Source organism: Cyrtonyx montezumae, unplaced genomic scaffold (assembly GCF_038088225.1).
Source record: "Cyrtonyx montezumae isolate F1298 unplaced genomic scaffold, pur_monq_1.0 scaffold_18, whole genome shotgun sequence".
Classification (NCBI taxonomy): domain Eukaryota; kingdom Metazoa; phylum Chordata; class Aves; order Galliformes; family Odontophoridae; genus Cyrtonyx; species Cyrtonyx montezumae.
In genome coordinates this window covers 11,321,084-11,346,978 of record NW_027071914.1, presented here as the reverse complement: position 1 = coordinate 11,346,978, position 25,895 = coordinate 11,321,084, and the positions used below count along the sequence as shown (strand labels likewise).

At 44.0% G+C, this 25,895-nt stretch overlaps 1 protein-coding gene across 2 annotated transcripts in view; it reads left to right on the top strand.

Annotated features, from left to right (window-relative positions):
* The first annotated feature begins 2,974 nt into the window (after positions 1-2,974).
* Positions 2,975-25,895, top strand: part of SGCD (sarcoglycan delta) — a 299,559-nt gene continuing 276,638 nt past the window's right edge. Inside the window, exon 1 of one of the 2 annotated variants that reach the window (XM_065734696.1) lies at positions 2,975-3,014. The gene's annotated coding sequence lies outside the window, so the exon portion shown is untranslated. The remainder of the gene's footprint in view (positions 3,015-25,895) is intronic. The other variant, XM_065734695.1, reaches the window with a different exon arrangement.

The window sequence follows — 25,895 nt, the reverse complement described above, 5'->3', positions numbered from 1 at the left end:
AGAAAAAAAAAAAGGAAAAAAGAAAAAAGAGGGTGGATCTCTGCTCCTCGTGAACTGAGAAAAAAGCTTGTGAAGAGATCCCTGCAGACAGTAACTCAAACTAAATCAAAAGAGTCTTTTTTTTTTCCTTTCACTTTTTTTTTTTTCAGTATCAGACTCTTTTACAGACAATCATCCTGTTTCTGACTCTCTCACAGTTTTTGAATGCTAGGTGCTGGCAAACCTGAGCAGCAGCTGTTCCTTCCTAAAGGCAGGAAAAATGAACAGGGCCAGCCCTACCAGGACAAGTGATTTCTCTCGGCCTGCACTGCCTTTCCCTCTGCCCCTGTAGCACACTGCCACCTGTGGTCTTGGCAGGAGCATGAACCCACTCCCACAGCTCTGAGGACAACCCAGATCCCAGAAATCCACTGAGAAATGAGAGGACAGGACTCTGTGTTAAGCAGAACTGTGATTCCCTTGAGGTCAGGAGCAGCAGCTGCTGCTGTCACTGACCTCATAACTTTAAATACTTCTGGCTAAGGCCCTATGGCATTTGTGTTTGTGGCACATGTGAGCTGTGGGTAGGGCTTGCCCAGTTTTAGGGTGTAGACTGTCCATGTTTCCCCAGCATGAGGCTATATCTGGGTACAATTAATAGATCTGAGGAGTGTCATTTATACTCCAGTTTGCCTTGGGTACTTTTTTATTTTTCAGTGGGAAAAGAGATGACATTGAAGGCTAGTTTGAAAAAAATAATGTTTGTTGGTCTGGATTTTTCATCACTCTGGGCTGGGGCCTTAGGGAAACATATTTGCTTTTATTGCCTTTTCCTGTAACTAAGTGGAATTAGCATTCCCTGCCATTGCTGGCCAACTGCATCCAGTACTGGTTTTTTGATTGTTTTTGTTTTGTTTATATAAATATACTTATGAAAATATCAGAATTCTTCAGCAATAATCTTACAGGCTTACCTCTGACACTGCAAAGCTGAGCAACATCTCCACGTAACTTAAAAATAGGAGTGCATGCATAGAGGTGTGTGTACAGGGCAGGACTTAGTGCACTTTCACAGAATCACAGAATTGTAGGGACTGGAATGGACCTCTAGAGATTTCCATGCATTGTGGCATGATTTTTGAGTGGTCCTGTGCAGAGCCAGGAATTGGACTCAATGATCCTTATGGGTCTGTTCCAACTCAAGATATTCTATGATTCTATGAATTAAAATGAGAGGGTTTTATACTTCATTTCATTTTAACTGGTGCTGTTTTCCAGAGAGTGATGCTCAGTGCCCATGAAGACCGCAACATCCAAATCGACATCAATTCCTTGAGTCACAAAGTAAAAAAAACAAAACAACACAATCAACTTGAGATTAACTTTAATAAGAATCATACATTTACGCTGCCAATGATTACCTGGAAGTTCTAGATGTAACAACTCAGATTGACAGCCACAATCTCACTGATTTGTGCACACCTATTGCTGTTTAAGGTGCTCCATGGCTTATCAGTGGTCTGTCTGCGACCCACAGAGTGGGAATGAGACCTGAAACAGGGTAACATCTTCAGCTTAGGTTTTGATTTGTGTTAATGTTATTTTGTTGGCACTGATTTTACAGATCTCTGATGAACCCATCCCTGCAGGTGCTCAGGACCAGGCTGGATGGGGACCTGGGCAGTCCACAGCTGGGGCTGGGGCTTGGTGATCGTTACAGTCCCTTCTAACCTAAGCCATTCTATGATTCTTGGCACTTTATTGGAATTTTAAGGTAATCTGGACTCACATAGATGAGGGGAAAAGCCCAGGCGGGAATCGATGAATACAAGTGCAGCATTGTCCTAGTGAATATCAACCAGTAGCCACTGAGCTTACTGTGAACTTTGATCTTTAGCTCCAAAACATGAGAAAAAAGCATTCATTGGCCTGATAAAATCAAAACATTTGTATACAGTAGCAAAACAATCAACATTTTAAGGTGAAAACGGTGTTTCCACTGAGCCCATCTGCAATGAATGAAACTCGAACAGGGGAAATGAAGCCTGTTGGTCCCGAAGCTTTTGTAGCAGCGCTGGGAGCTGAGTGCGGGCTGCCTTAGGGATGCCATGCCCCCACTTGGCACGTTCGGTGTTCCGGGAACTGCAGACCCAGCGCTGGGCTGGGTGAGAGCTTAAGTGAGCAACGAGCTCCTTCATTTCTGCTGGATCCTTTGGAAAAACCGCACTGACTTATTCAAAAGCCTCCAAGGGCGGGGGAAAGGATGCCCATGGAGGTGCCCTGCGGTGGCAGCCACGCCCGGGTCGTGCAGGGGGGGGGGGGGGGATGCGGGGCGATGTACGTGCATCCTGCTCCCCTGGGGCCATCTGCTTCCCACAGCCCCCAGCCGTCTCCTTCGAGAGAGGCTGCTGGCCGCGGTGTGATCCGCTGTGGAAGGGAGAGGGCTGGGGGAAAGGGGGAGGGGGGGAAAGAAAAGGAGGAGGGGGAGGAGGAAAGGAGGAAGGGAGGAGAAGAAATGCGGAGGGAAACGGAGACGGGAAAAGGGGGGAATCAAAAAAAGGGAGAAGGGATAAATAGGGGGGCGGATGAAAGGGGAAGAAACGGGGGGAGAGGGAAAAAAGTGGGGCGAAGGAGGCTAAAACGGGAGAAAAGAAACGAAGGAACAGAAGAAGGGAGAAAAGCAGAGCGGACAAGCATCACGAGCGCTCCCGAGGGGGCGGGCGCGGCGGAGCGGGCGGGGCGAGGCGGGAGGGAGGAGAGGGGAGGCCGCGGGAACCGGGTCCGCCTCCGACGCCGCTGCCACCCCTCTCCTCTCTCCCCCCCCCAACCGGGGCCGGGGCGCCGCGGCCGCGTGTCGGAGGCGGCGCGGCTCAGCGCCGCGGCGTAAGGCAGCGCCGCGCCCCCGCTGCCGGAGGAGCCGCTCCGCCGCGGGCCCCCGCGCTCCCGCCCCCGGCGGCGGCCCCGGCGGCGGTGATGTCCTGAGGGGCCGAGCCGGCCCCCCTCCACCCCCGCCCCTTCGGCCGCCCGGTGTCCAGGTGAGTGCAGCGCGCTGCCCTGCCCGCGAGCCTCGCACTTGGCGGAGTTGCCCCGGTTGCCCTTCGCGGGGACCTTTTCAGATCCGGCCCCGAGCCGGGGTAGCGCTGCCCCGCGCGTCCCTCCGCGCGGCGGCGGCTCTCGGTCACTCTTCCCGGGGAGCGGAGCGCCTCCTCGCATCGGGAGACGCCTCCTGGCTCCGGGGCTGAGCTCTGCGGTGTGCGTACGGGGCGGGGGGGGGGGGGTTCCCGAGGAGACGGACTTAACGGCAGTGCCCCGCTGCGGGGCCGCAAGGATGGAGCCGCCGAGCCCGGTGCTAAGAGCTCGGAGAGCGATCGAGCAGCCCGGGGTGAAAACGGAGCTTTGCCGTGGGAAGCCCCGGGACGCGGCCGGGCTGCCCAACAGGTGCGCTGATCTGCGGGCGGCCGCGGTGCCGGAGCGCTCCGAGATGCAAACTTCTGAGCAGGAGATGCTGCTGATGTGCGTGGGTGTTTCCCGTGGTCTTATTAATACACACGTATATATAAATATACATATATTGTTTTTCCCCAAGAAAAAGTTTCGAGGAAAGTAATGGATTTTGAGTGAGGAGCTCTGTTCCTCAAGAATGACTGTGGCAGGTTGTCGGTTGTATGGACGGTATGCTGGATTTTCCGGTGGGCTTCTCATGTGGTGGCTGATGCTGCGTCTCGATCTGCAGCGTTCTGAATGCTCGTTGGAGTGTCTTTGCTTTCGTGCTTGTGATACAGCATAAAATACGAAAGGAAAGTCAGATTAAAAAATGTTTATCAGTGTATTTCTCATAACCTTCCAGGCTCCCGTGGGTTCCCAAGTACTGCCTGTTTAGTCAACTTTTAAAACAGCCTCTCCCTTGAGAGCAATTCACATTTTTCAAGGGGAGAAAGGATGGGTGAAATTGAATCGTCCAAATTAAGTCAAAATGAATTGCTTAATATTCAGAGGGGTTGATAAATGAGCCATTAAATCAACACTCGCGTAGTGGCTCATTGAAAAGAGAAATGAACAGCTCTCAGTTGTGTGCTGAGCGGAATAGGTCGTGGTGACGTTCATGCATTGGTTTGTGCTGTGCTGTGCCCTCCTGGTGATGGATACGTGTGCTCTGTGACATTCCCTGGATGTGGGGGTGAACCCTTGTGCCCTGTGAGCACATCTGCCATAAAAGAGCACGATGGTCCCACTTCCAGCATCATTTCAAGGAGGAGAAGTCTTAGTTGTGTTTCATTTGGTGTAAGCCTAATTCCATTGACTTCTCGTGGTGGTGTGTATCAGCTGGGAATCCAGCTTGGTTACTTTTCTTTTTGAGGAAGAGCCAGCTTGAGACAAAATGATCCTGATAAAGGAAAAATAAGAGTACTGATTTTGAAACAGCCCCAACAAGATGACTTAGAGTAAAAGCTCTTCAGAGATCTTCGCCTCTCAGTAATGCGATGCATGAACTTTGCTCCTGAGCTCGGTGATTAACAGAGGTACAGCTGTTGCAATATGCTGCCTGCTGCTGAGGAATTACCTTTGTCTTTTCCCCTCCAAGTCACTGAAATTGGAGTGCGGGGAAGACGTGGGCTCGCTTCTTACTCCTTACGTTGCCTCCTGGAGGCTTTTAGTGTTCTGTTTGAAGGATTGTGCCTCGTGTGCCCACGTTGTCCTTTATTTGTGCCTCTTTGCAGGTGACTCAGAAAAGCTGATGTTGCTTGCAGCTTTTAGAACTCGAGAAGTGGTGGTTCCTTTGCGTTGCAAGGAGGAAATTGGAGGAATAGATTCTCCCATTCACCGCTGAAGAAAGGTGGGATTGGAAGTGGATCTGTGGCTTTGCAAGGCTCCTTGCCTGCTTTCCTTTGGCTGAGGGCGAGCCAGCACACAGACCTGCAGGCAGGCAGGGCCGTCTGCTCAGGTGTTCGTAATTATGTAAAGGTGTTATGTAACATGCTGTGTTTCTCCTTATTTAATGTGACGTGTGGACGCAGTGTGCGTGCACGGATCCTCTGGGTGATAGGTTATTAGGAGGTGCATTAGGAGCTGCTTGAATGCATGGAGAGCTCTGTAGGCTCTGATGAAGCAGATGGACAGGAAGGTGTTTCCCTCATGAGAGGAGACTCTGGATCTGGCAATGCCTCCACATAGTGTCTGATGGTATGTGCATTTTGGAATAATTTGTTGTTCTTGTGGTCCAGGGTAGCTGCGGGTGTGTTTCTGCACCAGCTGCTCTGGTTACTCTGCTCTCCTTTCACTTCATGCTTAAAAGGAAAGGTAGGACGAAGTTGTCCTGGGAGCCAACCATACCTCCTCATGCTTTCCTGCTGCTTCTGTTTCCTTGCTTGCTATTTTTCTTTGAAGTCATAATGCATTTCTTCAATTTTTTTGATAAAGACCAACTCAAGCTTGCTGAGAAACAATCACTCTGTGTTGTGAAAGTGCCAGCATCTTACTGACTTTATTTTGGGACTATTGGAGGAAAATACCAAAGATTCACTTGCATTGATTAAAACCCCTGGGGTTCCCACAGTGGGGGGGGGGGGGGGGGGGGGGGAAGAAGTCAACCTTCTCTCTTGTCTACTCCAGCTTTTATTTCATCTGTGAGAACCTGAGGCTTTGTTACCTGCTTACATCGAGTCCCTTTGAGGCACTTGAGCAGGAAGGTGTCAGTCTAAAAGCTCTGCACACTGTCAGAGCTCATTTGTCTTCGGCTGCCCGGCCCTGCTCCCTGCCTCTGTGCCACTGACCACCTGCATCCTAAAAGAGGCAGAGCTCGTGCCAGCACGCAGCTCCTTGCCCCAACAATGTTTTCCAAACAATTGGCAGAAATGAGTTAGCCTCTGCCGTGGTGCTTTCCCAGAGGTTTTGGCAAGATAGGTGTTGCTTTGATGACAAACCTGGATTTATGAGGTAACTGCAAGGAGTGAGCGCACAGGAACTTTGTCTTTCATCTGGAGCTTTTTTGGTGCAGTGTGCAGCTCACAGCTTGTCTCTGATTTTAACAAGGGATTTTTGCTGTATGCACTGGGAGTAGTTTGGAAACATACCGCTAACTTTTTTGGGCAGTAGGTTACTAAGCACAGCAAATAGCTTCACAATTTCCTTTTCAATAACCTTGCCAGTTTGTAGGCCTTCCTTGCATTCCCTTGCAGCCCCCCCCAAAGTTTGAAGGTGGATCATATGTGAATGTCAGTGCTTTTTCTCAGTTTGGATCATAAATATTGCAGAGATGAACTGTTTGTGTCCTGCTGACCAGGGGCAGCATGAGCACTGCTGTTTCTGTGCCTTTCCCTGTGAACTCGGCATGTTCTTCCTCCCTGCATCCATCCACTGCTCTCAATCCTGGCACACCTGGACCTGCTTTGTATGGCTCTGGTCCTGAGATGATTCCAAAGGACCTGATTGATGCTGCCAGGTGCTAGGTCATGCTTGAAATTGTGCTGCTCTGATGTTGTGCCTTTTCTCCCCCCCCCCCCCCCCCCCCCCCCCCCCCAAGGTGATTTCTGCCATTTTTAGCTGCTGTTCTGTTAAATTTGAGTACAGCTTAATTTTTTTTTTTTTTTTTTTTTTAGCCTTTGAAAGACAGCATCTCGCATTTCTGTAGCAGTAGTGTGCTGGGGTCATCATCTGTGTGCTCTTCTGCTTGGAAAGGGAGGTTATGGGGTTCCTTATGGAAGTAAGAAGTTCTCAAATCTCAGCATCACGCTCAGTTTGTCATTGAACACTGAGTTTTAATTATTTTTGTTTTTGAATTTGGTGGCATTTTCAAGGAGCTGGTGATGCACAGAGCTCACTGAATCCAGTGCACTGTATGCTGACAAGCTGAACTGCTTTTTAGAACATTTCTAAGTTCAGGCTTTCTGTCTCCTGTTTTGTGCTGCTACCTGTGCTGTTTTGATCCTGCCTCCTCCTGGCCGTGTGGGGGAATTTTGGGGAGGCTTTTGACTTTGGAGCTGCCCTGCTTCCCTGCAGCATGCACGCAGCAGGACCATCAGTCAGAATCCAGTGCTGTGTCATGTGAACTCCCCTAAGGGAGTGAAACCACTGAAGTGTTCCCCTTTGGATGCAGACTCTTCCCATTAATGCTCTGCTGGTCTGGGCTTTGGAGAGCGACCACAAATGCAGAAGAGCAGAGCTGGGACTACATCCAGGGAGGTGATTTGTGTTGCTGGAGCTTCTCCTCGCTTACAGCCAGTGGTGTTGACCACCAGCAGATGCACCAGTTCTCTGACACAGAGCAACTCGTGAGCAGGTCCTTGCCCTGCAGGCTCGTGTCGGCTGTGTGGTTGTTCAGCATGGTGTGCTCTGCTCCACAGCCCCGTGCTCAGCCAGGGGTCGAGCTGCAGCACCCATCTCTGCAGACGCAGTGGCACTGAGCAGCTCTTTGTGGGCATTATTCCTTGTTCAGGGGTTAGTTTGAGAAATAAAGTTGGTTCATTCGCAGTGCTGATGCTACTCATGGACCGCTCTAAGTTACTCTCTGTAGTGCTTGGATTGCTCAGCAGAGGGAGAACAGACTGTACTGTGCGAGACACCTCGATGCCAGCAGGCAATCACCGTTCTGACTGCGGGCAGGGAGGGGAGTCCCCAGGCTGCCCTCTGTGCTGGTTTGTTTTTTTTTCTTCTAAAGCTCTGAGCTAAACTGTAACGTTCGCCCCTTGATCCAAAGTAGCTGCATCAATCTGGAGCTTAATGGACTGTTAGGGATAAAGTGGTAGGTGGCTGTGATTAAAAAAAACCAAACACAATGAAGAACCTACAGTGTGTCCAGATCTAGATACAGCACTCCTGAAAGTATCTGGTGGGTCCCAGTGGACCTTTGCTAAATATTTGGGAAGAAATGTGGGAGTTGCCTTCCAGTGACTGAAGACACTATGCATTCAGATACTTCAAAAGAAACAAACAAAACCACAAACTGAACACCCTCTCCCCTCCTCAAAAATGCCAAATACCTCCACTCCAATTAGTTGGAATTGATGCAGCAAGTAATCCACATCACCTGACTGTGGGCCAGAGCTCTCCGTGCTGTGAAGCGGTGCAGCCCCACTGCCCTGCTGGTTCTCTGCCCACTGTGCTGCCAGCTGGACACTAGGGCTGCTCTTCTGAGGGAAAACAGGAGCAGAAGATTGCCAACGGAGGTGTGTGTGTGTTGTGTGCATGGCTTTTTTTGTTGGTGAGAACATTACTGCAGCAAAGAGTGAAATCTGTGCACAGATAGCATGGTTCAGTAGAGATCTGCTCTGCATACTCTGTGGAAATACACGTGGAATTTGACTTTTTTTTTTTTTAATCAGAGATGTTAGTTTAATATGATAAGAAAACTGCTGTTAAAACACTGTCAGATAAAAGTAAGCTGGTAAGCATGAAGGAGAAAGGACCTGTGCTTGGGTTGAGCAAAGTGGTACTTTGAATTCCTGGCTCACTCCGTGCCCACAGGTCACCCTGAGGTGATTTGGTCTACATCTAATGTATGTTGGTAATGCCAGTGAGGTTACCTGTTGCTAAAGTTTGCAGCAGATCAGGCTGCTAGCTCTGGTTGCACAAGGCTGCTCGAGCAGCTTGGAGCTCCAGAACATTCCCCTGCTTGGCCAAAGGGCACAGCTCATCTGCACGATGGTGCAGCGGAGGTTTTAATAAATGAAAGAGAATTTTTAAAGCATGACTTGAGAATTGCAGAGGATCGTGGTCACGGTCTCAACCCTCTCTTAGGGAATCCTTGAGGAAGCTCCAGCAGTTGTGGAGTGTGCACCCAGCCCTGCGAAGTGAGTGTCCTTGGGAGGAGCAGGACGTCCCATCAACTGCGCTCCCATTCCTGATGGATAAAACTCACTCTGTCACAGTGTCAGACACTAGTCTGTATCCTTGCTTCTAGCCGGAGTCTGCCAGGCTCACCCTAACATGCACAAAGCCTGCACTGCCTCTGGGTACCATTGTGCCCGTCTGGGGTGGGCAGAGGGGCTGATGCTGAGTGCAGGAGGAGCAGCTCGCTGCCAGGAGAGCTCATCTCTGCTGGGTAATGAGCTCTGCCTCACTCAGGGCTGAATTGCTGCTGTATGGATCGCAGCAAAGTGCAAATGAGAATGCAGCTCTGGGCACTTCGTGCAACCTCTCCTGTACGTGGCAAAGAGCTAATTAAATGAGAGCTGGTTTGAGCTCTTGGACTACTGCTAGCCTGACTTCTCATAGAAGAATCTTGTGCAGTCTGTCTTGCTCCAGTAACTTTCTGAAGTCTCTCAAAGTGTGTGTTGCCACAGCCCCCAGATTTTGTTCTGATTCTTACCCAGTGTTGTGAGTTCAAGATCAAAAGAGCTGCATTGCTGACTGAAGCTTGATCCTGACAGCTGTCTGGGTGCACGTGCAAAATGTATGGCCCTGATGTGGGGTAGGAAAGGCTTCCATGATTTAGAAAATAACCTCTGCATTACTTTTTTTTTTTCTTTGCTTTAATTATAAAGTTCCCAGTGCAGGAAGTGTGAACTCTTTATTTGGAGTGTCAGCATGCACAGCTATGTTCCTCTTGTGACTTATTTTACAGACATAGACAGGATGTAAATGAATTTTCTACCTTACACTTTATTTCTGTACAAGGATACAATTTGCTGGTTTTGCTGTCATGCTCAAGTAAAGCCTTAACCCCGAATTTTAACTCTTCTACCTCATCCAGTTTGCAACTTTCTAACTTTCAAATCTTTTAATATATGTTACTGCTCAAAATGTGAATACAGAACGGCCTTTAGAGCAATAATACCTTGTCTAACCTGGCTGGTATTTCATTGCTTCAGTAAGGCCAAAGAATCATAGCCTTTACAGCATGTAGTTTAGTTTTCTGCTTACAATTGGTCCTGCACGGCTGAATTATTTTTGCAGTTTTGTATACAGAGCTTGCCATAGCAAGGAAAACAGAATAAAATACAGAAATCATGAGGTTATTTTACTCCTTTGGAATAGGCACTGGGCAGCCTGCTGTTCTTGGTGTGACTAGAGGCTTGCTTTGCATCGTGTACCAAACCCCTCATTGGGGGTATATGTGTAATGACAAAACTGCAGTGCGTTGACAGAAGTTTGATTGTTTTGTGCCATGCTGGAAATAGATACTTGAAAGGAGAAGTTAGGTCTGAGTGAGTTATTTGAAAGGGTAGTAGGGCTGAGTGGGCGAATAGGGATGAGGCCAATCTTACTGACCCTGGTGCCTGTGAAATTACTGGGAGTGGAGTCAGCTGCTACAATTAATTACTAACAGATAATTATTTCTGAAAGGCGTGAATATAAGATACAATGTACTGGCTGAGTTGTCTGAGAAACAAATCTGTTGCATATTCTTCTGTTTCTTTCTCTCTTCTCCTACTTTGTGCCTGACTCCAGTGTCTGAGCAGCACTTGTTCCTCTGCCCAAGTTCCAGTCTCCTTATCAGTGCTGTGGCATGGGCCCTGTGCAGGCTGATGTGTAATGCTGCCACATGCTTTAATATGGTTTACTGGTTTAGGCTAAAAGCACCTGCACACTAATTGCCTTTGAGAAAACAAACATAGATGGAGGATTTCAAATATATTTATAGTGTATCTCTGGTGGTGTCTGTCCTGGCGTGAATAGCAAAGCTTTCTGACTTGGATGAAACTGGTTTAAAGATGAGGTGCAGAGTGTGCTCAAGGTGGCTCTAAAATCCTCATCAGTGTCCCTTTTAATTGGCTGCTGTGGAAGTGTGTTTGTTCAGTCAAATCTTGTGGAAAAACATGATGCAGCACAGAAGCTTTGTAAACAGCAACAGCGTGTCCTGTGTGGCTTATTGGATTCATAGTCTGTATGTAGGAGGAGTATTCTCAGCATCAGAAGGTGCAGGAAGTCAGGACGTTAGTCATTCTATTGTACGCATTAAGGAAATGCATTAAGAGTAATCAGAGAGATTCATCAGCTGAAATGTGCTGGGGTTGTTTTCCCCAAACCTCACACCTTCAGCAGTTGGTAATTACTCCTGAACACAGAGTGAGAAGCTGTGGTGGCCGTGTTGCTTCTGAAGTGGGGTGCAAGAGATGGATATGCTGGGATGCTATAAGAGCAGCTGCCTCAGGTGAGCAGCTCTGTCCCATTGCCCATTTTGGAGAAATGAATGTTGGCTTTAAAGTGGGAAAAGAATATTTTGTAATTAACAATGCAAAATCTGTCATTCTCCGTATGCTTCTTGTGCTATGCAAGAGTGTCCTTGCAGGGACAGAAGTGCATTTTTTTGCTTTTTTCCTTCACTTTTGTGAAGCTTCTGATGTGCTCAAACCCCTGCTTGTAGCTTTTGGTCTCCCTAAATTGGACTTCTCACCCAGGGGTTACAGCTGCACCAGTCATCTAATGGGCTCAGTGTTGTAACCCAACCCATGTGCAATATGTGGTACTGCGCATACATGTCTGTTCAGTGCTATGTTTAGGATTTCCTTCTATCTAATCTTTATGTATAAAAGCTGCCCTTCCTTCCCAGCAGCCGGCAGAGGAATAAAAATGGAAGGTGGAGCATTTCGTGTAGAGATGGAGAATACAGTGTCCAGCTGAACTTGTGTAATTCACCTGTCTTTATGGGATTGGAGGTAGTGGAAGGGAACTTCAAAGCATTTTTTCCTTTAACTTATGAAGCATCTTAAGTCTTATTCACTCTGGTTACTTGAAGCCTTGTATGATATTTCCCTTTTTCTAGTTAGACCAAAGGTAGAATTTTATGGCTTGCTGTGAACCAAGTGGTTGACTAGTTAACCAGTATTTGTGGTTCCAGGGAGGAGATTCTTACACACTGCAGCCCAATTATTGTAATTTATCAATTAAACAAATTTGGGCTTATCCTAACATTTTACAAGAAAATTGCATGTCTTTGTATGTTTTCTTTTAGAGGTGGGATTCTGTGGGTGTTTTAAAGACGGATAGATCAGGAGTTCATTTTGTTCCATAACGAAGCTGTGTATTTCAATCTCTGTCTTCCCTGAAGAGTTCTGAAGTTTTCTTTTTTTGGGTACTGCTGAATTGATGTTTCCAGAGAACTGTCTGCAGTGACTACATCTGAGTTAAAGCAGCTAATTCACAGCCTGTCAATCTATGTGGACAGTCATACCAATTTTTCAGTGCAATATTTTGCATTTATTAACATTTAATTTATTCTGTCATTTCACTCTCCAATCACAGTGACTTGAGACTCTTCTGCAGCTTTTCCATCAGTTACAGTTCTGCCCACTCTTCATCATTCACTTTTGCCAGTGCAGTTCGGCACTTCATTGCCTCCCTTCTCCATCTCAGACTTTTAATGGATATATGAGCTCATACAGGTCTTGACACTGATGCTGAGGTACATGAATATCTCTCATCATCGTGGCAAGTGATTTTTATTATTGTTATTCACTTTCCTTTTTATTTTTTATTTTTTTTGTCCAGTTGTTGACTCTTAAGATGTCCTTCCTTTCTATCCCATCACTCCTTACGTTCTTACTCTGTGGTTTGCCTGTATATACATTGTGTTTTTTGCTATTTGTGTTTACAACTTTTTGATGGTCCTTCCTGAAGGGTTCAGGAAAAGCCAGTGACACAGATATCCATGCAGATCATGTCATCTTATTCATGTGCTCCTTATTTCCTTCAAGGACGTGTAATAGAGCAGCTGTGTGTGAACCTACATTGATCTGTAGTTCTGAAGATTTGGCTTTGTAATGAGATATTCAGCTGTGAAAAGCCAATGAAAGAAGTGTGAAATGTTTTATGTAAATTTTAGTGAGCAGTGAGCTTTCTTATTTATTTATATTTTTTGTTCCAGTCTCAGAGTTGTTTGGAGTTACGGGGTCCAACAATCAGAACTTATGGGAATGATAGATATGCGGGCACATGGTTAGTGTTACACTGCATGGCACTGCCATGGAAATTTTCAGAGCAGTGCCCTGAGGTGTACAAGATAAAAAATTTGTTTTCTTTTAATTTGATGGTAATAAGCTTTAATGCATTTGAGTTAAAAAATAATCAAACACTTGAGTTTATGTTGACAGAACTTGATGTTGTATTACAATTTTAAGTCATTCCCGTGTAGAGAAGTAGGAAGACATTATCTATATTCCTCACAGAGTAGCTTTAATGAGCAATTCAGGTTTTGTAAGTTTTGTTTCTGGAACCTTCAATGTGGGAGAAGAGACTTTGACTTTACATCTTTGTTCATTTCTCTACAAAGCTCGCACAAAACAGCAGTAGTGCAGGCTTGTGATGCCAGCATTTGTCACTGCTCTTGTATTGTAACTCTGTTTTATGGAGAATTTTATGTTAGAAGCTTATCTATGTTCTCAGTGGGAGAATCTGAAATATATATATGAAGTCTGTAATGAAAAGCAGTGGGAGGAAGCTTGGTGCTCATAAATACCCACCTTGGAAGAGACCTGTTGAGATTCCCAAATCTTTTCCATTTATTTTACTTTTTTTGCACTGTTGGTCTCTGCTGAAGTTACAGCTCCTTGTGTGGGTACGTGTTCCTTGTAACCTTATGTGCTGAGGTTAACAGAGCTATCAAACCTCTCTGCTGCAGTAGCAGGAAGCATTCACTCACTAAAATTGTCACCTTACTCACCCAGGGGTGGGCAAAGTCCTGTCCAGTGTCACATTGGGTGCAGATCAGCTTGGTCTCCACAGTGTGACTGATCAAGACTTTTTCCTTTCTGCTTCACAATGGTGACCCTATATTAAAAAGGGATATTTGTTGGGGAGGGCTGTCTGGTCATGTTAATGATGAGATCTAAGTTACTTGTTTTTGAGCAAGCAGATTTTTAGGATGCTCATGTGATATCACAGTAGTTCGAAGCTAAAATTGCAACAGCCTGTCAGTGGACAATTTTCACATAAAATTAGATGGTAATTCAACTTAATTAGATTGTTTTTTCTTTCGTTATTTCTGGGATCTGCTCTGTCTGAATTGTGCTCCTGCAGTTAGAAGGAAACAGCTTTTGTCTTTCTCAGAGCAGCTGTGATCTCGAAGTCATGAACATCTTGGTATGGTGGTTGTATTTCTGCAGTTTATTTGGTGCCAAGAAGGCAGAGCCCTGAATAATTCCACATGATCTTGGATGCTGCTCTGGGTGACAGGGCTGGAGTTTCCAAATACAAACTGCCCACGCCACTACCTTCATGCTGCCCCTGCAGTGATGTGAGAGATGGCTCTGTTCATCTTTGCTCTGCTTGGTGCAGCCCCAACAGCCCAGTGGGTTCACTCATTGTGCATTCCAAAACCTGAAAACTGTGCTGAAGTTTTCTATGAATGTTTTGGTCACTCCATGGACTGTCTTTCCAACCGTGGATACCTCTTTCCTGCATGCATCTCTTAGGAAGTTGCCTAAGCCTTCTTGTGTTGCCAGAACAGAATGTTCTGAGAGAACCTTGGGTTTGGTTTAAATGAATTTCCAGAGACAGCTAGATGGGGGAAAAAAATTAACAAGCACCCATTGTGGTTGACAAGCTCAAATGAGGTCAAGATGGAGATGAACTTGTAATTGTCAGCATGCTCTTTATGCCTTTGGCCAGCCAATACTTGTCCGTTCCGTTTAATTCCAGTGCTAATTGCTTGTCCTTACGCTATACTTCATGATCTCCCATACAGATGACCATTAGATTAATTAGCCCTTCATAGTGAGGGGTAGAAGCACTACATGCAGATGGAAATAAAGCCTGAAGAGTGATATATTGTTGAATGAGATCAGTTAGAGCTGTGCTCCAGAGAAAAGACAGTCAATAATTCACCTCATTTTTCAGAAAGTCAAAAGCAGTGTGGGAGCTCAGAGGAAGGAGAACTGACCTGTTGTCAATTTGTGGAGTTTGTGATCCCATTTAGGGATTTTAGGGATGCTTGACCCAATGGATGCTGCATTGCCCAACTGTTGGCAGGGCTGGGGCAGGATGCTGGTGAATGCCTCAGTGTGGGCTGCAAGCTGCTCCTCCAGCTTCACCAAGGTGTTGTATGAATACCCTTGTGTGCCAGTTGGTGGAAGGTGGCTTCGATCACATCCAATCTTTCTGAGTTTCATTGCTCTTGTGTAAATAACAAAATCATTGCATCAGCTTTTTACACAGCAGGGCTGATATTGGCAGTGGTACCTTGTTAAAATGAAAGACTGTCTATCTTATTGCAGATAATGTGAGACTAGCCTGTATTTTCTACTTTCTGACAATATTCTGTGTCAGATAAAGTCCAGTGAGAATTATGTGCAGGTTTAGCCACTCTTTTTTTTTTCCTTCAAGAACAGCCATGTTTCAAGAGGCTTTTTTTTTAATGGGGAAGGTGAGGATTTGGTGCTGTACTTTTATTGTACAATAATAAAAGCATTATTTCAAAGGATAAATGTGCTAAAGACAGGAACACAACAACATTGTGCTGAACACTGATGACAAAGAACCCAGAAGTTGTTTTAAACATAACCTATTCTCATGAAGTTTGCTTTGTCAGAGTTTATGTGAAAGAAGTGTCTCTACCTAAATTTTAGAAGCTGAAAGACCAAGTAAGTGCAAAATAATATGCTGCAGCTAGTTAAAAATATTGTGAATTGTAGATGTTCAAAGTATCTTGTATTTTAGTACAGAGCCTCTTAAAAACAAAAGAAAAAAAACCAAAACAAAACTCTTGAGACTTGGCACCACAGTCAACAATTTTTAAGGAAAAATAATAGTTCTTATGTTGTATTTTTGATTCCTGCATTAATGCTATCTCAGAGCTGCTAAACAAAATTATAAGCCCTATTAGGTGTTCACATCCCCATAGTGTTAAATAGAAAACTCTTGTGGTCAAGAGCTGTAGTCATATTCAAGTACAGGCATCTGATTTGGGAACCTCGAGGCAGCACAGTCACTGGAGGCTCTGCAGGGTGAACCAGAGTTCTGAATTGGAGCATGATTCTCTCCTGTGTGGGGGTTTCCTGGCTTAAAGAAATTAGCTGCCTCCATTGATTCTCTAGCTCTTCTTGCTAATTGAATCTGGATATTCAGTGCAGTTTGTAGTGGATGGGAGAGCCTTCCAAAAGAGGTGCTGAGTGCAGTGTGGTCAGTGATTGCAAGCAACTAGGAAAAACAAAGTGCTTACCTCCAAAGTAAGCATGGGAAGGGATGGTACTGTTAATAGTCCTTATGCTTCTTTTCTGTCCTAAAGGTTGGACTAAACGGTTTTCCAGTGAGAAGACAAAGAAATAGATAAATAGATTTTTCTATTCTTAAGTTTCTTTGATCTATAATGACAGAGGTTTGTGGAGTTGCAGCTAATTTTGCTGCAAGATGCTGCTTGTGCTTTGAAAAAATGACCTCTTGTTGGCAAGGCAGAGTGTCAGGTCATGCACAGAGGGCTTTGTAAGGATTTGTCCTGTAAGCTGGGAGCTCCACACTTAAAAACAACAGAGGAGTAATATGTGGATCAGCTGATCCATCAACTCTCTGTAATGAAGCTTTTCTAATGGCAGCTGGAAGTATCACTGGTGGTTAGTCTGTCAGAATAATATGGGTATTACAGTGACTGTTTCTTGAGAAGGATGGGCCAGGGCCAGAGGAAAGCTGATGGAGCTCTCACAGGAGATGTGTGAAGGAAGAGGAAAGTTGAGAAGAATCCTTGTCACTAATTAAAAACATATTGGCGGGGAGTACAAAGGAGGAGAAGGAGTAAATTAGTTAATGCAAAGTACTGGAGCAAGAATAAAAAGATGTACTTTGGCTTTGAATCAATTTGGACTAGAAATGAGGAGGAGGGCTATATGTAGCAGAGCAGCATACTTCAAAGAGCACTATTGAGTGGGTAATAGGGTTTAGTTTGATGGGAGGATTAAGGAATGCATTGGCCATTAGGAGGGCTGTGTCCCTGGAAGGCTGTGCTGGCTCTCAGTAGCATGTTTGTGGATGGATCTTCCAACCTGCAAATTGGTAAATTCTCCACTTTACATTGTCAAATTGTGTCTTTTAAAAATAAATAAATAAAAATACATCTCCAGTGTTTGAAACAACGTGGTTCACCTTTACAGGCTGTTCTGTCTGACCATGAAGGCCAGAATTATTTTTTCTGTGTACAGTTGTGAAATAGAATTGTACTGCTGGATTTGACTTGCATGCTGGAGAGAACCTGAAAGGAGTTGTTTCTCTGCACCAGCTTACCTCTGCAGTCTGGGCTGCCTTCCCAAGGCAGAAATACATTTCTGGTTATCCTGTTCCTGGTAAGAACTGAACTCCTCTTCCATACAGAAAGACAAGGGGTCATTTTCTGTTGCGTTTATTTATTTTGAGCAGAGCAATGAAATGCCATTTACTTTAGTGTTTTGATAGGAATGGATGGCAGAGCTGTCATCTTCCGGGGAAGAGGGCTTGGATAAAGCAGTTGCTGCTTTCTCTGGGTTTCTATGCCTGAATTCACCCCTGCAAGGTGCTCTAACCTCTGTGGTCACAACATAGCATGTAAGGAGAAAAAATCAAGATTTCCAAGTAGGCTGCAGACCAAATAAACAGTTTCTCAGTTTAATGCATTTCTCTCCTCCATGAAGGCATACATGGAGCAAACCGTGCAAAAAACTGATTTGCATTTCCATTAACGCCAAACAAAAACAGAAGTGAAAGTTAATATGCAGCTGTTAAATGAAGCTGAGAAAATGAGAGCATCACCATCAGGATCTCAGGAAGTAAAGGTCAATGCAAAGAAAATATTTGGATGTCAAAGCAGTGGAAGTTATGTAGAAGATGTCTGGTCTTCCTCAGGTTCGCACTGAGGGCATTCTGATGCATCACATTTCCCAGCTTTTTTATCATCTATGCACATGACTATTAATGTTTTTAAAAGTGAAGTAGACCAGAAATACTCTGTGTTCCTTTCAAGAAGTTCTTTGCTAAGAATGCCTATTCTTTGCTGAATAATTATCAGTAACAGGAAAAGAAGTCCGCCAGTTCTGTTTCTCTGTCTAATTAACCCTGAGAATTAGCTCCCCACGTTACAGCTTTCTCAAAGAGGAAGAGTGAGCAGTGCAGGCAGTACTAGCAAGATACAAGCAGTGTAGAACATGTTTTGATGGCTTTTTAGTATTTTGGATCAGTAATACTCTTTGGCAGCATCAGATGCGGGGAATGCATAATCTTTCTGAGCAGCCAATTAAAATAATGACTTGGATGGCAAGTTTTCTCCTTTCTCCTTGTATGGCTGTACCCTTCCTATCAAAGAAGTTGTATCTTAATTGGCAATCCCCCCTGCATCTGCTCTCTCTGTCACCCCCTGCAGAGCAGCACACTGCTTAATTAAAAGGGAGTTTGTGTGTGTTTATCCCTGAAATTTTACTTGAGCTTTGGTAGAGGCTTCAAACACAGAAGAGTTTATGGAGACCTTGCAAAGTAATTAATCCTGTAATATTCTTTCTTTCTGGGGGGAAGGAGGGAAAACTGAAGTCGTTGGTACTGAGAAGAAGCTCCACAGTTGGTGAACTACGTGTGTGTGTGTTGCAAAAAGAAGTGTGAGACCTGTTAAAGGACAGTGATACGGCCACTGTGGGAAGGTGCAGGCTTTGCTGCAGTGCTGCGATGCATTTCTTCCTCTGAAGGAGCGGCTGCTCCTGGAGGCAGCACGGCTGATTGCTGTCTGCAGACACTGAGTCTGTGGCCACTGTAATGAGCCCTTACGTAGGGAGATATTTCAGAGTCACGGAGCAAACTGAAGCCAGCAGCTCATTACTTTCAAACCTACAGTTTTATAACTCAGTGGCTCTCAGACGTTTTGGAGTTAGGCATCATCTTTAACTCTCTAAATTACTTGCAGAGGACTGTGCACTTTTGTCATCAAAATTTTAATTAAAATCGCTGCTGAGGTGTGATAGGATCCCCTGAGACAACTCTGGACTTCTTCACATGGTTTCAGAGTCCAGTAGTCTGGAAAATACTGCTCCTCCTTATGGGAGAAAATGAGTGAATGAGGTTCTTTGGAACAGCATTTTCCCAGTGCTGTAGCTTTTTTGCTACCTTGTGCCCTTTGTTCGCTACTCCCCTAAGGAAGATGTTGCCAGGGTTCCACAGCCTGGGTTTTGGGAGCTGTTAGAAGTTGTCCTACCAAAGTCTTGGTGGGTTACACTGATTTTTGAGCTGGAAAAGCAGCCATCTGCAGAGCCACTTTATCTCTCTCTGTGGGCTGGGTTGTGAGATGGGTTATTCTGCCCTGCAAGACATTATAACACCTTCAGCTGATGGAGTTGATTAGCATGCCACACCTCTAGATTTCAGAAGAGGCTTAAAATCGGGTGAGAACATGACTGATGCTGAGGTGGGTGTCCCTTCTATACTCCACAAGGCTTTTGCCAGAGGATAGCTTATAACAGTTGCTCAATTTTGCAGAGGTGGAATTAATGGCTGCGTGAGCATGGTTGTGACTGGAAACAGGAGTACATACACGTTTTGTATACCTCTAAAGGACAAGATTGTCATTTTTATCTTGCATGTAAAAATCACAGTCTTGTGAATGAAGCCATGCTACAGAAATCTGTGAGCTGTGGTAGTGCTTAATGGGAACTACTCAGATGTTGTTCAAACTCTGTACAAAGTCAGAAGGTTAGTATTGATAGAAAGTTGCTGAGTGTCTGACTGATCTTCTCTCAATCTACTTGCTGGGTGCTGGGCATGAATCCATCCCAGACTTTCTTGGGCTTGAACCATGTAAATAGTGTGTGCAAAGGAACAACCAAAAAATAAAAAAAAAAATAAAAGAAGCCAATTGAATCTGTGGACCAGAAATAAAGATGCTGGATGGATTACTGGGAGTTGGAGAATTGTCCTACCTCCACTGGCTCGTTAAATATGATGAACCTTAGCAAAGACTGTCCTGACTTGTGGCATCTGACGGAATGGATCAGAGACTAGAGCATGAAGTAGAAAGTCTTTGGATATGCTGTGCTCTAAGCTGTGTTTCCGCTTCCCTGAGCCAGGGGCTTTAGCTGCATACTTTGTGCAGTTGGTGTGGAGGCAGATCAGTTCTTTGGTATGCTCAAAAGGAGTACTGAAGGAGGGGAAGGATTCAGTGTGCTCTTGTTTTCGGTTTTGTTCAGAAACATTAGGCTTATAGAGATGACCAGTGAGATTGTCTTGGTAATGACTTCTGCAAGGAGATTGGAATAAACAAGTAGGGAAGAAAAGCGTGGCTGGAAAAGCCCTACCAATTAGCAGCTTCCCCAGCCTCTGTGCTTAATTTTCTCACAAACTAATAGGGGAGGAGGAGGGGTCATGCACCTTCATCAGAATGCTGCACAGGAGTACAGGGTTGCTATTAAAAGCCCAATAATGACTTGTATCAGTTTATGCAGATTTGCACTGCTGGGTTACTCTGTGCCTGGCACTTGGCAAAGCACAGATAACATTTAAATCAGGCAGTAAGTGTAATTAAGTACTACCCTTCAGCGCATCTCTCCTTTTAAGACGTTTTTATACACCATGATTTAGAACATGACAATTGGGTGAGATTAAAGCAGCAAATTGTGCCTATAAAACAAGCCCTAAGAATAGCATGGGACTGTAAAATTTTATAAAGGGGAATACAGCACATGCCTCCAATCCGATAAAACTTTTGTGAGCTGGGAGATTAACTGTGAAATACAAATAAGATGATACAGTATGCGTAGCATTCAGATAGTAAATTGCTTGTTATTGTAACAACTCATTTCCTCCACCCAGAAGATTTCTTACTTAACTTTTCCAGAAAATCTCATCATGTGAATGATTCATTAACCACTGGAGGTGTGGAGAGAAGGTGAGAAATCAGACAGCAGTGATGTCTGTATAAAGATATAATAACATAAATGTAGTGAGAGAGCATCTGTATTGAAACATGTGCAGTCAAGCTTGTGATTGGTTTCTTCCTCAGCTTCAGGCAAGTTGTATTTGCACAGGGAAAAAGTCCTTACCATATTTCAAATACTTAATAAGACCAAGTGGAAGGTTTTCTTGGGAAACAGAAATATGGCTTTACTGGAAAATGTCTAAAATGTTGTCTTCTGTGGTGCTCGGCAGTGCATAACCATTTGGTTTCTCCTGCACTTTGAGTCCATTTGAGCATCTCCATTAGCTAACCTTGGCACATCTTACAGAAAAGGCTCAGCTTTTTTAGAGCTTCTTTGTTTGCAAAGAAATTGTCTTCAGAAATCATGCTGGTGATGTCATTGGTAGTAGCTGAAAGGTAGAAACATCCTTTAACTGTTTTCACTGGCTTTTCCTGCTCATGAGCTGTTGCTCATGTATTATAACATTGCCTTTTGTAGTCTCCCTTGATGATCTCATGTGTTCTCCCTTCCCTTCATTCCCACTAATCTGACCCTGCTTGATCTCATACCGCTTTCTTTATTGACTGACATAATTACCCTTTATTAAGAGTCTTCATGCCTAAACATATTAATCTTAAATGTCCTTGCTTCTTGGCAGACTGGTGAAGGGATGCAGAACCCCAAAGCCTGTCCATTACTTCCCAGCTGCATTAGCTGCAGAGAAGAGTTATATTTGCTTCTTAGACTACAGAATTTTAGTTATGTTAAAAAGAAGTTGATACCCATGGCATGGGAAGGGGATGATGGCTTGCTTCCTTCCTGTCCAATAGTCTCACTTTTTGCTAAAATAAATACTTCATAACAGTTGTATTAATGCTTTATCTAAGGATACAGCTGAACTGGAAGGAGAGGTTTAAAGAGTTGTTACAGGACAGCTGGGTTTTAAATGCTGAGCAGGCACTGAAGTGCAAACAGCCTAATGCCTAGTCATGGACATGTAGCAGAGTAATGGAGAAAACGAAGAAACAAGTGGGAGCCTCTGAAAATGCAGCTTCAGTGGTTGTGAACTGTTAGTGGGCACGTTGCATTCAACCTGTGCATTTGATAGGAATGTTTCGTCGTTCTTGTTTACTTTTGTGCTTGATGTCCTTATTACTCTTGGATTTATTATTCAGAACCGTATTTATGCTTTTGGTTGTTTTGATATTGTTAGGGAGATGTCAATACTTCTGAATCAACATTTAAATAGTTCTGCTATGTAGAAATGTTGACTTTTTCTTTTCTTGCTCAGTTTAAAATGTCAGTTCAAAATGGAAAGGCTTCATTTGGAATGGAAATTCCCTTTTCTGTGAAATACAGGTACTGGCAGTGAGAAGTGGTGCTGCTATCCCACCAGTGCTCTGTTCCCATCTGTTCTTCCATGCTGCTCTCCTAAGGAGGATGAGATTTCCAACTCTTGCTGCACTCACCTGTAGTCATGGTATCATTTACTCACTAAGTCAAGCCAAAACTTAGCAAGCTTAAATGCTTGCTACAAATAATTTAAAAATGTTTTGTGTAAAATAAATTTGTGAAAATTAAGTTCCAAATACTCAAGACAGTGTTTATGACAAGCTGTGAGCATCATGTTGGTCCTACAGTGGGAAGGCAGTGCATTTTGCACCCATTGCACTGCTTCTGCTGAAATTCCGGTTGATGTTCAGACTGCATCTCAACATTTGCTGTATCCTGGCTTCTTCTTTTGTCCAGGACCTGAGCTCTGAGCTGATTGTTTTGATGCTCTGGGGGGTTTATCCCCATCTGATAGTAGTGATACCAGTGTTCTCACCTAAGTCTCAGCACTTCTTTGCTTACACTTTGAGTGAAAAGGTCCTCAGTTTTCCAGGAGATATCTCTCTTTTCTTGGTGAGGATGAAATGGAAATTGGCATTTTGCCTCTACTGATCATACATGGATTGGAGCCTACAGCCTGCACTATGGAATGAGATACTCGGGCTGTAGTAACCTTCAGAGTGAACTGGATCCCAAATGAGACTGAGGTTTACCTGCACTGATTTGACTGTGACTTGAATATTTTAGTAATTTTTCTGTTTTTTTCCTCCCTCTAGTATTTAGTGATATTTCTTAGTGCATGATCAACCTTTTGTATGCATCAACATAATAGTTTGTGTTAGTTAGAGGTGGTGTGGGGAGTAAGCACAGAAATGACTTCTCTTTGGAATTGAAAGGCAGCTTCACTAATATCTCACCTATAAGCTGTACTTGTGTTATCTGTATGCTCTAGTATTAAGATTTGTTTTCTTATTTGGATTTGTTTATAATTGGGCTCTTGGGATGGGCATGCTTGTTATTTAAAAACTCCCAGAAAGCAAAACAATGTATTTTTTCTCAAGATATAATTCTTAAAATTTCCATTCAAAGCTCCTGAGATTGAGCAAAATGGGCAGAGGTTATAACGCTGCGAATTGCTCTCCTTTAGCTTTGGCCAAAGGCACAGCGGTGAGAATGTCAGTGTTCCAACTCGAGCAGGGATTTGTAAGTCCAGCTCTATTAACACAAGCAAATCTTCTGCCCACAGGTGAGGAAAATGGACCTATTAATTGAAACTGCTGCTCAGCAATTCAAATAGTTATTTGCAGCTATTTCCAGCAAGCGTGTGGGCTCTTCTGTATTCATGAATGCATTCTAGTATTACTGGGATATGTTGGTGCATTGGGTGTGCTATTCCTGCTTGGGCTGAAGATGGGAAGATAGCTGTCTCTGTCCTACATCATCCAGCATTTAGAGATCCCACCTTGCTCTGTGTGTGTTGCCAAGTTGAATTTCTGATTTGTTGCGAGGAATGGTCTTGCTGGAAGTTAACAACACGAATGTATGTGTGAGTTCACCAGAAGTAACTTGTCCTTACAAGCCCATCTCAAAGTTTTCCATGGCTGATGAGAACTTCTTGAGGTAGCTTAAGAAAAGGCTTAGAAAGAGAAGGGAAAGTTATGGTTCTAAACACTGGCAGTATCAAATTATCTAGCAAATTGGTCATTCCTTTATGTATAGCAATTTGCTAGGGATTGTTGCTTAAAGTCTTAATTAAAAAAAAAGATATAATAATTTAAGAATTATCTTCACTCTTAGCTAATTGAGACTAACAATACTTACTTCTCAAATGTTATTTAACTAACAAGTCAACAGCATGTGTGATTTGTAGTTATAATCTGGGTTTGCCTCATGGAAATCTCTTTTGGTGTCTCTCAGTAGAACTACAAGTTTTGTGGCCTTTTTTCCTTTGAGATATTTCTGCATTAAATGAGTTAAACCATTTGAACTTGAATAGTTTGTGTAGTTTGGATATAGTTGGGCCGCAGATTACGTAAATATGGGTAGGAAATATATGCCAGGCATGAGATAATATCAGAACATGAACTTAAGGAAAATTATTTTTCCACTCTGGGGTTTGCTTGAAAGCTTCTGCATTGCCCCTTTCATTCCTCAAAGGATAAAGTGTTAGAAATAAATAAATAAATAGATGTGGTTTGGGGCTGAGGAAGATGGTTTGTTTTTTTGTTTACTTTGTTCTTGTGGGTTCTTCTGTGTTCCTCACCCCGCCCTTGAATACTTCCACTTGCATTTTGCATTTTTGGTTATTTCAGTGGTAAAACCTCTGTTCAGTCCTATATTGTGAGACTCTTAAGAGTTAGCAATGAATCATTTCACTTCTCGTGCTTTACTGTGCTTTACAATGGAAACAAAATGCATGGCAGGGGCTGTTCTTCTGGGGTAGATGCTGCTGTGAGGAACTGCCTACAAAGCAAGGAAAGGAGGTGTAGATACTTTGGGTGTTTTCACTCTTCATAGTTTCTTTCTCTTATTAATCAGGAAAAGTCAAAGATATTAGTTGAAGTATTATGATTATCTGTTACCTACCTACTGCTGCAAGTGGAAGTGATGTTGCTGTTCTGCAATCTGTTTTGGAAGGAGCTCTGCTTGGCAACATGGCCATTAAAAACCCAGAAAGCAATCCAACAACTCAAACAAACGTTGGGTTCCTTGAAATTTATTAACCCTACTTATTACATATCCCTTCATCATCTTCAGGATCCCCAGATAATTATGCTCACGTCTGTCTGCTTTAAGTGAGGACCCTTTAAATGCTTTTCATATAAGATTGAAGCCAAACAGCAATAGGTTTGGATAAGCATCTGGCACAGTGTGCTATGCCTTCTTTCGTTCAGAAAGTCCTCTCTTCCTTGCTGATTGTAAGCTAAGCATTACCATCTCCATATTCCATCTTTAGATTTGAGCATGCTAGGGTGAACTGCTAGCACAAATGTCAGTGATTGGAGTGTTTTAATTGAGTTTCCCACCTGGAGAACTCGGTGAGGAGAGTGCAGCAGGTGCTCTTCACACCTTATTTCCTAAATAGAAGAGTATTTTGTACTCTTCAGCTGTAACAGTAAGGAAAACCCAGCACCTACAGTTTGTTTAAAATAAATGGTAGAATAATCTTTGTCTCATCCTTTGTGCAGGTAGGGAGCAGCTGTTCTTTCTCTTCATTTTAATCTCTTGACACATTTGATGATGGCTCTTGAGTGCTTTGTGGTGTTTTCTACGCCACTTGTTTGGTTATTTATTTCATTTAACAATGAATGTTGCATGTAACATGTTGGTGCAATTGGAACACTACCACAGTGGTCTCTCTCATCTGCATCTGTCTGTTTAATGAGCGATGTATGAAGTGGAACATTGCCTGCCTCCTGGGGGTGCTCTGGGCTGTGTAGATAAAGATATTTTGACATGAAACACTGCTTTGGTGGCCACTACACAGAGACTGTGCAAGTATTGGTTCAAAAAATGCAATACTAAACACTCCTAATTTGACCTGTTGTGTCCTAGGTAGGAGAAGGCATACAGAAACCTAGATATCAGATGTGAGTGACTCTGTCTTTTAAATCCAAGCATCCCTGTCTTCTATGTGACACAGACTAGAAAAACCAGTGATACTCTATTGGATCCATGACTTCTGGTTAGCCCAGAACATACCACTCCAAAACACGCCAAGTCTCTGTTTAAGCCCATACAGTGGAGAAACGCCTCCAAAAAGAGCATTTAAAAAGTGGGAGGGAGGACACACCCTAAATTGTGACAGTTGCTTTG